General features: G+C 46.2%; 1 protein-coding gene across 10 annotated transcripts in view; it reads right to left on the bottom strand.

Moving 5' to 3' along the window:
• LOC123520139 (disintegrin and metalloproteinase domain-containing protein 11-like) overlaps window positions 1–14,120 on the bottom strand; it is a 722,595-nt gene that overhangs the window by 227,450 nt on the left and 481,025 nt on the right. The gene's annotated exons all lie outside the window — the stretch shown is intronic.

The raw sequence follows: 14,120 nt of genomic DNA, 5'->3' as shown, positions 1-14,120 counted from the left end.
TTTTCATCTTTTAAAAATTCCCTGCGACACTCCTTAATATTTCACTCCTGCATTCCTCCTCATTTACGTACTTTATTCTCATTCGCTCTCCTCTTATTCACCTTATTTACCTTCCTCTCACCTCCCCCACCCCCATCCGGACGCCTCTCTCTCACACACCCCAGGTCGCTACAGTCTCCATCTGGCGACCAAATTACAAGTGTTGGAAGGCCCCGTCACTCCAGCCTCGCCTTCATTTGTTCCTCCACGTGATCCCGCTCCACATTACAACTCCCCTCCAAGATTTTCCTCCTGCTTGCATTTTTTGACCCATAATTCCACGCTTTCTTGTACTCGCCTTTTTCTTGTGAGTTTCTTATTACAGTCATCCACCACACTCCGCTTGCTTACTCACTACTCATCTACTCATCTGCTATTTACTCATTCACATAAACCACTCATCACCATTATTCACCACACGCAGTCCTATCATTTACTAGTCTCACTGATCTTCATTCATTTCACACCTACTCACATCTCTTACCCAAAACATATAACCGCCCCTTCAACACCCTGCTCATCCATCCCACACAGCCTACACACCCTCCAAGGCAGGCTTTCCTCCCACCACCACCAGCCTGCACCCTGCCACGCCGCCGTGCCACCCGTGTTAGCGAGGCGAGCGGTGCAGGGCTGGTGAAGAGGTTGCTCCTGTGATGGTGACAAGAACTTGCATTAACCCATTGTTTCCTCCCTCTCACTCCCCCCCCTACCCCAACCCAACCCCAACCATTCCTCCATCTCTTGCACCTTCCCCTCCCACTACCACTACCTCCTCTTCCTCATCCTTCTCCTCTTCCTCTTTCTCTTACAGCTCACATTCCCCTCCTCCTCCACTCCCCAATGCCCCCACCCCGTCCACACACCTCGGGCCGGCCAGCCAGCTCAACTTTAAGTCTCTCTCACCACAACATGCCAAGTCTCAACTCCCTCTGGTATTATTTTCTTGCCAGATGAAGAAAGGTTGAGATAAAAGATGCAGTCTCACTCACTCACTCACTCCACGGTGGTAATATATTTATCTGAATTAGGTTTGGGATTGGGCCATATATAATACCAGGAGAAAGAGAAGGAGGAAGAGGAGGAGGAGGAGGAGGAGGTGGAGAGGAGGAGGAGGAGAAGGAGGAGAGGTCGAGGTTCAGTGGCCTCACTAAGCAAGGCTCCTAGAAAGTGCATTTGGCAGCTTGACGGAACCTTGTGTTCCAGCTGGCGAAGGTTTGCAGGTCACAGAGAGAGAGAGAGAGAGAGAGAGAGAGAGAGAGAGAGAGAGAGAGAGAGAGAGAGAGAGAGAGAGAGAGAGAGAGAGAGAGAGAGAGAGAGAGAGAGAGAGAGAGAAGAGAGAGAGAGAGAGAGAGAGAGAGAGAGAGAGAGAGAGAGAGAGAGAGAGAGAGAGAGAGAGAGAGAGAGAGAGAGAGAGAGAGAGAGAGAGAGAGAGAGAGAGAGAGAGAGAGAGAGAGAGAGAGTATTCTTAGCTATCTGGGGAAATGTAGGCCTCGTAATAATATGTGAATACAGACAGACAGACAGACATATATTCTCCTCCTCCTCCTCCTCTTCTTCTCCACTCTGTTCCTCGGACGTGCTGTGTGTGAATGTCGTGCTTTGTTCTCACTCCAGGCTTCTTTAACTCAAGACTGGATGCTGCTCACTATGATTACACACACACACACACACACACACACACACACACACACACACACACACACACACACACACACACACACACACACACACACACACACACACACACACACACACACACACACACACTCACACTACCACCAAGATGCGTCTCACCTGGGCAGTAATTGAAGAGGCGCACACCTGAGGGGTTCGTGCAATGAAGGGCTGCACATAATATTTCCACAACACGCCACAAGGCTCTCATTTTCAAGCTCACATATTACTGAAGATGACCTGACCTCCCTCTGGGGCACGCTTTTATCTGACCTGACCTTCCACAACCTGCCTGACCTGACCTACAGCAGCCTGTACCGTGGAGCCTGGAGGGGGACGAGTCATTTGGATCACGAGAGGCATCCTGGGATGAGCGCGGCGTGGATCAGTGCAATCAGGGGCACAAATCATATCTTAGGCTCCACCACACGCTGAGGAGGTGGCCCGCCGGAAGGTGAAAAGCTTATATTTGGTGTAATTTGTGTCGAGTCAGAGTGGGGGAATGAAAATGAGGGTTTGTATACGTAATCATTTGATGAGAGCTAATACACGTCTTGGCTTCTTATGTGACTTTTTTTTCATTTTCTTTCTTCCTGTGTGTGTGTGTGTGTGTGTGTGTGTGTGTGTGTGTGTGTGTGTGTGTGTGTGTGTGTGTGTGTGTGTGTGTGTTCAGCATTTCACAATAATCACACGGTTGATGCACGTGTTTCAAGTTAATTGGTGACAGTGGAGATGCCGCGGGGAGACGCTCTGAGTGCCGGGACAACTCAGTAGGCGCGTGTGACTGCACAGCTCGTGGCCACAGCAGCGCCACATGTCGCGAGGCACACGTGGCCTAATTTTGAACCTCATGCTGAGCTACACTAATGTTTCATTAACTTGTATTACACACGGCCTTTCCGCGCCTCTCTAAACAAATAAATAAACACATACACATGAATGTATACTTGTGCATGTATAATTATTAGAGAGGTCTTCCCAGCTTAGCAATTTCTGTGGTCTGGCTCCCTCAACACCCACTGCTACCCACCAATGCTGCTACACTCTCTCCTACACAATGCTACACTCTCTGTCACACACTGCTAAACTACCATATTGCTACACTCTCTGCTAAACACTGCTACACTCTCTCTGCTACACTCTGCCACACACTGCCACACTACCACACTGTGGGCATCCCTTAGGCACAGCATCGCCAAGGTAACAATCCTATTAAAAACAACTTTCCAGGAGGCTTTTCTACCAGTTCGAAATGGAAGCCGTAAATTATGGGCCAAGTCCGACAAACCGAGAGCCTCCCCACGTCCTCTCCCTCTCCGGTGGTCTCCCCTCCACCTCCTCTCCACGGTGGTCTGTCCTCCTCCTTCCCTCCTCTTCCCAGCAGCCTCCATTATTGTGAGGCAGCCACCTCGTTCCGCCTCGTTATGCTGGACAAACACACCGAATGAGAACTCTCAAATGACACTATCTGTAACCCCCATAATTTTACGAACATTATATTCTCGTCGTGTGTTTCTAAGATTCCCTCCGCGCTGCTTACACGGAAAAGTATTAGTGAGTGTTGGAGGCAGCTGTATGCTAATGATTATGAACGTGGTGCAGATCAGCGAGGGGAGGAGGACTTAGAGTGGCAGCTGCGTCCGCTTAACTATTTGTTCATCCCCGCTCGATACTTTGGCCAGACTCGGAGCTGTTAGGTTAACGAGCCCCATTTATACTAACTCTGCCCCGCTGTCCCCTGATGGCCGGGGCGCGCCTCCCCTCGCTGGGCCGCAGGGCACTAGAAATTAACTGATATTAAAGGTCTCATTACCTTTAGTGCTCCGCTGCGGGGCACGGAATGAGGTGGTACGCGGCCCAGAGAGAGGAGCGGACTGGTGGGAAGGGGAGGTGCAGTGAACAGCCCTGCCAATGAAGGCTGCCTCTATCCACCCAAAGGTACCCGATTCAAGCCGATGTAAAGGTCCCCCGCACAGCTCACTGCCCGCCACACACCTCACAGCCCCGTCTCACAGAGCACTGCCCCGCACACAGCTCCGCCTCCCAGGCCCTCATACAGCCAGACAGCTCCGCACCAATACCATGAGGCGCCTCAGGGTAATCGAACTAGAAAATCCTGCATAATGCAATCACTGAATTGTGCCCAAGACATATCTTAGTTCCTTTTATTTTTATCTATTTCTTTTCCTTCCACAAGCTAACCATGAATTCTCTGTGTTACTTCTTAATTGCTCTTGCTATCGTAATGTACTGTCTTTAACCCATTCAGTACCATGACGCGTTTCCATATTAACTCTGCTTAGTATTTGGTGATTTTATACAGCTTCAAAAATTCATGTAAGTGATTAAAATAGTGAAGACTCTGGCTATTAATCTTCTGACCTCCATAGACACTTCTTAATGTAAGTAAAATGGTCTTACCGTACACAAATCTGAAGGTAAAAATGTCTCCCAGTATTGAAGGGGTTAATATGATAGTTTCCTTTGCCATGCACACACACACACACACACACACACACACACACACACACACACACACACACACACACACACACACACACACACACACACACACACACACACACACACACACACACACACACACACACACACACACACAATTTACCGAAGAGAACATGAACGATAATGTATGCTCAATGTACTTAAGTCTTTGTTCTTGTCTCAGTTCATCATAAGGTCTGGAATTCGCAAAAGCAGGAGGAACTTCACGAACCAAATTCTCTCGTCTATGTAAATTTTGTGGCCCGCTGATGCATTATTCGGTTGGTTTGGTGATTCAGCAGCAGCGCGACATTGCCGGCTCGCTGCTGCTGGCTGCCTCAAGACCGGCGCTGCCCAGGCGTGTCTCGTGCGCTACTCAACTTTATCTGTGACTCAAGCTGGAACTATCGCTATTTTTCCGCCGTCTCTTATCCAAATGGTCTGGTGTAGCATGTAATACTTCTCATGCACCTGCAGTCGACTATGTTTGTGATTCATTGTATATACATTTCCCACTTTTATAACTTCTCTTTGATAGCAGCGTCATGATTCATAGGCACTTTACATAATCAGGTATAAAGACTGACTTCATTTTTCTATTTACTTACATTCAACTCTTGGGCACTAGTTTTTGTTGCCCTTGGCCAAAACTGTTGTTACTTCCATTTATCTATACACCAGGCATGTGACAACACACGCAGCGACCAGAACATACATTCACAAACACTCTATTAAAAAGAAAGAGTTGTTTTGACGTTGTATCACTCACTTTACAACGAAAAGAATGAGTTGTACAGCCACGTGTGCTAAGGTGACGTGTGCTTCTGTGTTTGTGTGTGTGTGTGTGTGTGTGTGTGTGTGTGTGTGTGTGTGTGTGTGTGTGTGTGTGTGTGTGTGTGTGTGTGTGTGTGTGTGTGTGTGTGTGAATAATGCACTGATAACTTTGGAAATATTTTTAAACCATAAATATGATAATTTGCTTTTCTATCAAATCTTTGCACTCGTCGCCATGTTAGTTCGTTACTGTAATATAAAAAAAATCCCACTCAATCAATCAATCATTCATTCATTCATTCAATCCATCAATCTTCCTCACACTTTGTGGTCTTGGGACGCCGAGTATCACTCCCTCACAAACTCGTGTTTTGGGGGCGGTTGTTGGCTCGCTCTAACTTCATTACACCGATTGACTAATTACTTGGTTTTGGCTTCTGGTTTGGCTCAGCTTGGTTGCATTTGAAGTGCTTCCGGCATGCACCAAAGGGACTCACTTCCGTCTACATCTGCCTCACAGGGCAGCGGTGGCATTGCCCTGCAGCCTACAACACACCCAGCACCGCCCTCCATCCACCCCTACACACACCCCACACACATACTCAAATTAATTTTTATTTAGATGTTTAGCTTCAAAGGTTTGGCATCCCTTCAAACAAGAGATCCCTAGCAAAAATAAATAAATAAAATCCACAAGGAGTTTCAAAGGCTCAGGATGTATAGAGTGCGGGAGGACAAGGGCACCAAGGTCGTCACTCCCTCGTCGTGCGGTGCTAAACACACCCTTGTGACGAGGCTCGACGAACGTGCCTCTCCAGAATTAAATTTCAATCAGGGAGGAACGCGCCCCACCGCACTAATAACTCACATCCTCCCCGGTAACTTGTGTGCGAGCTGTCTATTATTTTTAGCAGCAATCTGTCCGGCGGAGATGAGAGGCAGGACTCGGGACACAGGACTGGTGAAGGGGGCGAGGAGGGAGGACCAGGGGGGAAGAGGCAGTCAAGGATGGTTGATAATTAAATGGTTCAGAAATGATTAAGGCTTTCCTGTGAGTGAGTAAAGGAGGGGACGAGGAGAGACAGGCAGGATATTGTGGACATAAAGCTGATACAAAAGGCTGCTGGGAAAATAAAGAACACACACACACACACACACACACACACACACACACACACACACACACACGCGGGCGAATAGATATAAAAGAAAACAATGAGGCAACATTTGGAGCGTCCCTGGAGCAGTGTTTCCTTTGCACTGGACGTTTCTCTTACTCTTTTCTAAAACTACACACCTGTTCTCGCTTTCTCAAGGTGGCTCCCTGCACTGGCTCTCCCTGGCCCTCAATAAAGCACCCGGCACTTCCCTTGCTGCAGCCCTGAAAGCTACTCAACCCGCTATGTCTTTGCTTCTCTTGGCTTTATCTTTTACACTCACAAGCGCGCTACTGTTACTACTACTACTACTACTACTACTACTACTACTACTACTACTACTACTACTACACACACACACACACACACACACGCACACACTACTCCCCTTCTTACTTTCACGCCAGAAGTGTCACAGTACAGCATCAGGATCACCCCGGGGCGCCAGGGAGTGTCTGTGAGGGACGTAGCGGGAACCAAGGGATTGGCGCCTCGTCAGGGCAAACGGTGCATGAGGTGCCAGCCGCCCCTTGCCAGGTTATCACAGCGGCAAGTTTTCTTCCCACCAAGTTATCAAGCTCCTTTGTATTGGTGGTGACGGTAACAATGCCTCAGCCCGCCTGTCATGTCGCGCGAACAATACTCACTATAATCACCTTTCGAGATCCTCAACAAAAACGGAGGAAAACTGTTTACCTTGCTCACAGTGGCGCTGGTGTTGACATCATCTTAATCAGGATTTACCCGCAGCTATTCATGGCAACAATGCACCGCGCCCCCAAAGTTTGTTTACATTTGCCATCATTGAAAGTTGAGCCTCGAGGCAGTGAACCTGTAGCCAAGGTGCCGCCCCCTGCGCTCAGCACCTCCAGCCCTCAGACACACACACACACACACACACACACACACACACACACATCGGGCTGGACGGGAAGGGTTTCTTTGTCTTTCTTTGTAAGGTAATAAACAGAAGTCAACAAAACTGGTGAGTGGCAAGACGCATCAATACCAGGACGATCCAACTTCATACCAAGTGACAGCCTTGGCCACGTCACTCGACATCAGTGACAACATTGAATGTGACACAGTTGTAATGTTTAGAACACGTCTCTTTGCCAGCAAGGATTATGACGTAAAAAAAAAATGTACTCAAGTTGTCCGAACAGGATGAGTGTTGTGAAAATGACATTGTCTATAATATACTTTTGAGCTTACAAGGGACAAACACGCCATGTAAGACCCCTAAAACTTTCTTTTTAATGACGAATTTGTGCCTGCTTTTAATGTTGCGTGGTGAGAGTGACGCTTAATTACTGGTGTGAGGGTAGCCCGGCATGATGTCACCCAGAGCTCTCCACTCGACGCGGTGACCCAAGAAAGGCTGTCATTTCTTTCTTCAGGAAGGCCACGTTCTTGCTATTAGAGGGCGGTGAGCAAGTTCCCATCTCCTGCTATACAAACTTGGCGAACTGTGCCTCAGCCTGGACAATTGTGCCATTGGCGGCGGGTCGCAGTAAGGTGAGAGGCGAGGCGCTGAAGACTCCCCTGATAATGGCGGAACTTCGAGGAACAACAGATGTCTTCACCAAGATGTCTTAGGCCCTGAGTTGAGCAAAAACCCTGAGACTGGCCTTGGTAAACACACGTCAGGGGTAGGCGTGACGCAGGCCCACCAGGCGAGGACACCAGGTGGTTGGTAGGACTGGAGGAGGGCAGAGAAGCAGCCGGCACGTGGAGGCTGTGCAGGCGAGAGATGGCCGGGAGGGTGGTGAGTGGGCGATGCAAGTGTGAGGCGCACAGTGAGAAGAGGGTCTGAGTATGAATTCATCCCCTACCTTCACACACACACACACACACACACACACACACACACACACACACACAGACTTTTCAGTAATGACCTTTGGAACCTCAATGGCCGCCGTTGAACTGAGAGGCTGCCTGACGAATTCATTTACTTTTCGAATGTTTGCAAATCATGAGCTTTCTTTCCCCTCACTCAGAACAGCCACGTCTAAATGTGGGGCCCTCAGTGAACAGCATGTGCCTAACTCCCCTTGATAGCTGCACACAATACCCGCCAATATCGTTAGCAGGAGGAGGAAACGCCAATAAGCAGCGGTTAACCCTAATTAATAACCGCCGGCAGTAGTTTGGAGTAGGTAGATCACAGGGGCGCGGCGCAGGGAGGGCACCAAACACACCAGGAAGACAAGACCAGCCTGGCGATGCGTTTGTCAATAATAGTGAGATTAGATAAGTATGCAGAACGTACTGACTAGTAATTGAGCACTGGAGACTGATGCGTCGTTAGGAGGAGAAGAGGGCGTGAGAGCGGCGGTAATGAGGGTGTAAAGTCACTCAAAGTAACTCTAGCTTGTCACCGTGAACTAGATACTGTACTCTCTCTCTCTCTCTCTCTCTCTCCCTCTTTATTTTGTAAGTCCTTGTTTATGTTCTGCTTTTTAGATATTTTTCGTATTCATCCGTCGTCTCTATATGTGTGTTCTCTTTTTTTAAGATTTCTTTAATTTTGTAGTTTTGTTTAATCTCTCTCTCTCTCTCTCTCTCTCTCTCTCTCTCTCTCTCTCTCTCTCTCTCTCTCTCTCTCTCTCTCTCTCTCTCTCTCTCTCTCTCTCTGAAAGGACAAGCAGAACTCTCCTAAGTTTCTTTCCCTCTCACTTTTTGCCTCCCCTCCTCCCTAACGCGCCGTCCTGCCGGAATTAGCGAATTAGTCCCGTAATAAGTTTCGAGGAGACTTTGTGGGCGGCGCAGAGCTGAGTCCCGCAGCGGCGATATACGAGCTGGTCGGAATGAAAGCAAAATTGAGTAATAATTCACACAAAGTACACGGAACACGGGCCTTCGCTGAGCTGGCCAAGTCTTTCTCCTCACATCCTCATCCTCCACCCCAACTCTCTGTTCTCTCGTCCTCCACCTTGCTCTCCTCTCTCGTCCTCCACCTTGCTCTCCTCGTCCTTCATATGTTTCTCCAGTTCCTCCTCCACTATGATCGCTACATTTTCCTCCTTCTCCTCTCTGATTTTGTTCTTATAGTATTTCTTCTTGTTCTTTTTTTTTCGTGTCTCGTCTTCTTCCTCCTTCTTCGTTCCTCTTGTCTTTTACATCGTCATCGTCCTCCTTCTCCTCTTCCTCTTAGTTCTTGTTTTACATTATCATCCTCCTCTCTCTCATATTCTTTCTCTTTTGCTTCGTTTTTGTGCTTCATATCCTCCTCTCTTCTTCCTTGTCTTTCATATTCTGCTCCTCCTCTTTTTCCACAACCATCTCCTCTTCCTCCTTTTCCTCTTGAACCTCATACTTTCCTCTTCCTTTTCCTGCTATTCCTACCTCCGCCTACTCCTCTTTCTTCTCTTAATCCTCCTCCTCCTTCAGTGCCTTCTACCTTTCCTCAATCTCTCTCTCTCTCTCTCTCTCTCTCTCTCTCTCTCCTCCATTCAATTGTTGGAGCCGTATTTTCTGCCGTCTCTTTCTCATTCCATCTCATCCACAAAGTAATGAGGAGTCACTGAACATGTGGAATTATATAAAAGACTCCCACAACCTCCTGCCTTCTACCTTTTCTCTCTCTCTCTCTCTCTCTCTCTCTCTCTCTCTCTCTCTGTTCCAACCTAGTTATTTCGGGTCTATCTTGCTTGTGTTTGTTCGTTTGTTCGTTTGTTTGTCTCTCTGTTCGTCTCTCGGTTGGTTGGTGAGAGCAAGGGAGAGGTTGTTAGTCTATCTGTAAGGTGGTGTCTGTCTGTCTGTCTTTCTGTCTGTCTGTCTGTCTGTCTGTCTGTCTATTTGTTTGTCTTTTTCTCTTCTTTCTTTTCTTTTTTTGTTTCCTCCTTTTGCTTATATTATTCCTCTTACTGTGTAGCACTTACGTCAAAGAAGGAAAGAAGGAAGGAAGGAAGGAAGGAAGGAAGGAAGGAAGGAAGGAAGGAAGGAAGGAAGGAAGGAAGGGAAAGGAGTAGAGAAAAAAAGTTTGATGAGTTGAAAGAAAGGCTGGAATGAAGGAAAGAATGAATGAAAGAAGGAAGGGAAGGACAAAAGAAAGTTTGGAAATAAAAAAAAGAAAAGAATGAAGGCTGAGAGGAGAGGAAAGAAGGAAGGAAGGAGGGAACAAGCTGCAGTATCCAATTCACTAACGGAACATGAGAAAATGAAAGAAGACAGGAAGCAAAGAGGAAAGGAAAGAAAGGAAAGAAAGAAAAGAAATTATGGAAGCAAAGAGGGAAAAGAGGGAGCAGCCTGCGCCCTCCAGTCCACCACCGCAGCACTTCTTCTTGTCATAAGCGGCGAGTTTATGAATCTGTAAAATTTACGCTCCGCCAGACTGTTGCCGGCACGGGTCCAGTCATCGTGGCGGGCGGCGTTAGGAAAATGAAGGGCGGCGCAGGGCTACAAACTAAGGTCGTCTGCTGCGGGCGTGAGGGCGGCCAACGGCAAAACTCCACCTCGCCATCAACGACTCCACGACCACAGCACGACCTCGCTTTGAAAGGTTTGATTCACTGCGCTGTTACTTTTTAGTGTAATGTGGACAGGTGCTTCAGCTGAGTGGTGTATGTATGTGTGTGTGTGTGTGTGTGTGTGTGTGTGTGTGTGTGTGTGTGTGTGTGTGTGTGTGTGTGTGTGTGTGTAACCAGTAATGAGAGAGAAAAATGCCAGTAAAAAATGAAAAAAAGTATGTAAATGCCATGAAAATGCAGAACATAATAAACAATGCATAATTTTTGAGTGTTAGTTAACATTTATTTCACCTGTGTGTTTTTTCCCCTTAAGTGTCAACAATGAAGGCTAACTGACCGTCACTCGAGGCAAAACTATTCTGTCACTTGTTTGGACGACACTGCAGGTCCACAAATTCTTAGAGCAACAAAGCATGAATATGCATAAATATTTGCAAACATTATGAAGTGCAAATGACATGGCAGTGGTCCAGCCAGAGAGAGAGAGAGAGAGAGAGAGAGAGAGAGAGAGAGAGAGAGAGAGAGAGAGAGAGAGAGAGAGAGAGAGAGAGAGAGAGAGAGAGAGAGAGAGAGAGAGAGAGAGAGAGAGAGAGAGAGAGAGAGAGAGAGAGAGAGAATAACTGTTCCTACACACAATTCAACATGCACTTTCACCTAAGTGCTACTTGAATTTCTAAATACAATAAGCGGCTCAGCACCACAGCCCAGCCTCTCTCTCCTTTCTCTCCCTCTCTCCTCTCCTCTCCACTCCCTCCCTCCCTGCCTCCCATCCTGGTGCTGTGGTGTCGAGCAGTATTCAGAAGCTATTTTTAAAAGTTCATGGAATCTCCCTGATCACCTTCCCTCAGTGGTGATTTCTGCAACATTTAGGACATGCACCTAATCCCCTTTCCCTCTTCATATCCCACGCCCTCTCTCTGCTTGTTTTCCTCTCCTCCTTTCTACACAAGTCTTTACTTACATTTTCCCATTTCTTTGATTTCATTCTATTTTCTTCCATTGCTACTTTTTGAAACTTACCCTTCCATCTCTTCCATTTTCTTCCATCCTTCTTCTATCCATTTTCCCTTTCACTCCTGCCACTTTCTTTCATCTTTCCTCTTTTTTCCTCTCCGCTCCAGCCTCTTTACATATTTTCCCGTCTGTCAAACACTCCCGCGGGACTTCCATTTTGACCCCTTCACTTCACACTCAAGACTTTTAACGCTTATAATACAAACTCTTAAAGACAAGAAGGAAAAGTTTCCCCCTTCCTTCCTTTCTGGCTGCAGCCTTCGTAAGGAAAATGGTGCAGTGGGGAGTGTCTCGTATTGTTTCTAAAATCTTTCCTCCACAAGAACTCATTTCCTGGTAAAGTTTATCGACACTGTCATTTACTTTTTCCTCCTTTGTGGGGAAACATTTTTTTTCTTTACATGCCCTCAGACTACTGCTCAATACTTTCCTTTACTTGCTGTCCTCCGAGGTGGCTTGGTTTTATTGCCCCCACTTCAAACACGTATTATTGCATCCGTCTTTTTCTTTTTCTTCACAGTGTGTCATTTATTGCATCGTAAAATGCTATCTATTCATTTTCTTCGTGGAGTTGAGCCTTCCTTCCTATAAAATCAGAATAATTCATTGATGGTTAGAAAATAGGAAGTACTTGGCTGACAAATAGAGTGATGGATGGCCAAAATAGACACGGTGTTGACGCTGTTGGTGCAGTCAGCATTGAGATTTCAAACATGGATATACCGATAGCGAATGCCACGTATGGTCTTGATGGCTTCTCATTTCACTTATATCACCATGATCTCAAGTTTCTCCACATGAAGAAGTTTTACAAATGTGTTATTCCATAAGTTGACATTTTATATCACTCAAAATTTACTGGGAACATTGGCTCAAACTCTGCACAGATAACTTTTCAAGGCAATCTCTACCACAAACCCAACCTTCAGTCCTCCTCCATGCTACGCCACTGCTGCTGCTGCTGCTGCTGCTGCCCGGCGTGGCGTGACGTCCCTGAAGACAAACGGCAGCGATGTCCCGGAAGTTTTGTTCAATCACTTCTTCACTTTTCTCATTCATCGCCAATCTCAATCGACGTCTCTGTTCCATCCACTCCTATTAGGAGGACCCCATCTCACACGTGTCGCGCCGTCCCTCTTTCTGACGAACGACTCACTCCCACCACCAACTACAAAACTCTCATAAATTAATACAAAATCTTTGATTCTTTAGCTATCCATTTATAACGATTATCTATCTATCTATCTATCTATCTATCTATCTATCTATCTATCTATCTATATATATATATATATATATATATATATATATATATATATATATATATATATATATATATATATATATATATATATATATATATATATATTCAGTTACATTTTTTAGTCATAATCTAAATCTACATAAGGTCACTTCAACAAGCCGAGAAAAAGCAAAGCAGTGAGAAGCTTGGTATGAACACCCCCTGGGTAACCTTCGGCGGGATTCTCAACTACCGATCCTATTGCACCACAAACACATCAGTCTGAGGCAGCAGTGACGCCCGCGACCTCCCCGTCATCTACTGGCGAACAACACGCAGGGGAGCAATGTCAGGCCAGGGCGGGTCTTCAAACCATAATTTGAGGCATGATGACAAAGGCTCCTCGTGTCATCAGTCTTCCTAATCTTACAATTTCCCTTTAATCTCCATTTCTAACAGTGATCCATAAGTCGCTGTCACGTTGCGCTGCCTCCATGCACATTATTGTACCATTACAGCCAGGTAACTGCGTGTCCCTGCGTCCCTTCACGCAACGCAGGCCAGCAGACACACACACACACACACACACACACACACACACACACACACACACACACACACACACACACACACACACACACACACACACACACACACACACACACACACACACACACACACACACACACACAGCCACGTCCCGCTCATCACTCTCCATTCCTCACTCCTCGCCCTTCCATTACTGTTGTCTAAAGGAAAGTTTAAAGGAGATTCATCACTCGAAATTAATCTTGTCCTTGTACCAGTTTGTACTATTACTTTTATTTCTTCTCGGTTTCTTTTTGTTTTGTTTCATATTTATATATTGTGAGTTCATAAAGGCCTCGTGTGCAAGCAACAGTTAGTAAAAAGGGATGCAATGATGGATTTCTTTTTTTTTTTAGATAAAGCAGTCTCTCGTGAGGAAGAGAAAATAAATAAGCGAAACTGAAACATTTCAAAGTGGAAAGTAAAAAAAAAAAACAAGCAAATGAGAAAGTAAATAAAAAAAATGACATCAAATCCGAGAAGTGTAAAATCTTAAACAAATAAAAACAAACAAACAAACAAACAAACACAATTATTCCAAGATATAAGACAATTTTCCCAACAACCAAGCAAACAAGAAAAACAAACAGAGGAAACAACAACGCTAACAAGACTTGCAAAAACAAAAACAAACAAACACGGAACTCGAAC

The sequence above is a fragment of the Portunus trituberculatus genome, chromosome 46 (assembly GCF_017591435.1).
Source record: "Portunus trituberculatus isolate SZX2019 chromosome 46, ASM1759143v1, whole genome shotgun sequence".
Taxonomy (NCBI): domain Eukaryota; kingdom Metazoa; phylum Arthropoda; class Malacostraca; order Decapoda; family Portunidae; genus Portunus; species Portunus trituberculatus.
Note: the sequence above shows the minus strand (reverse complement) of the source record. Positions and strands in the feature narration are given on the sequence as shown.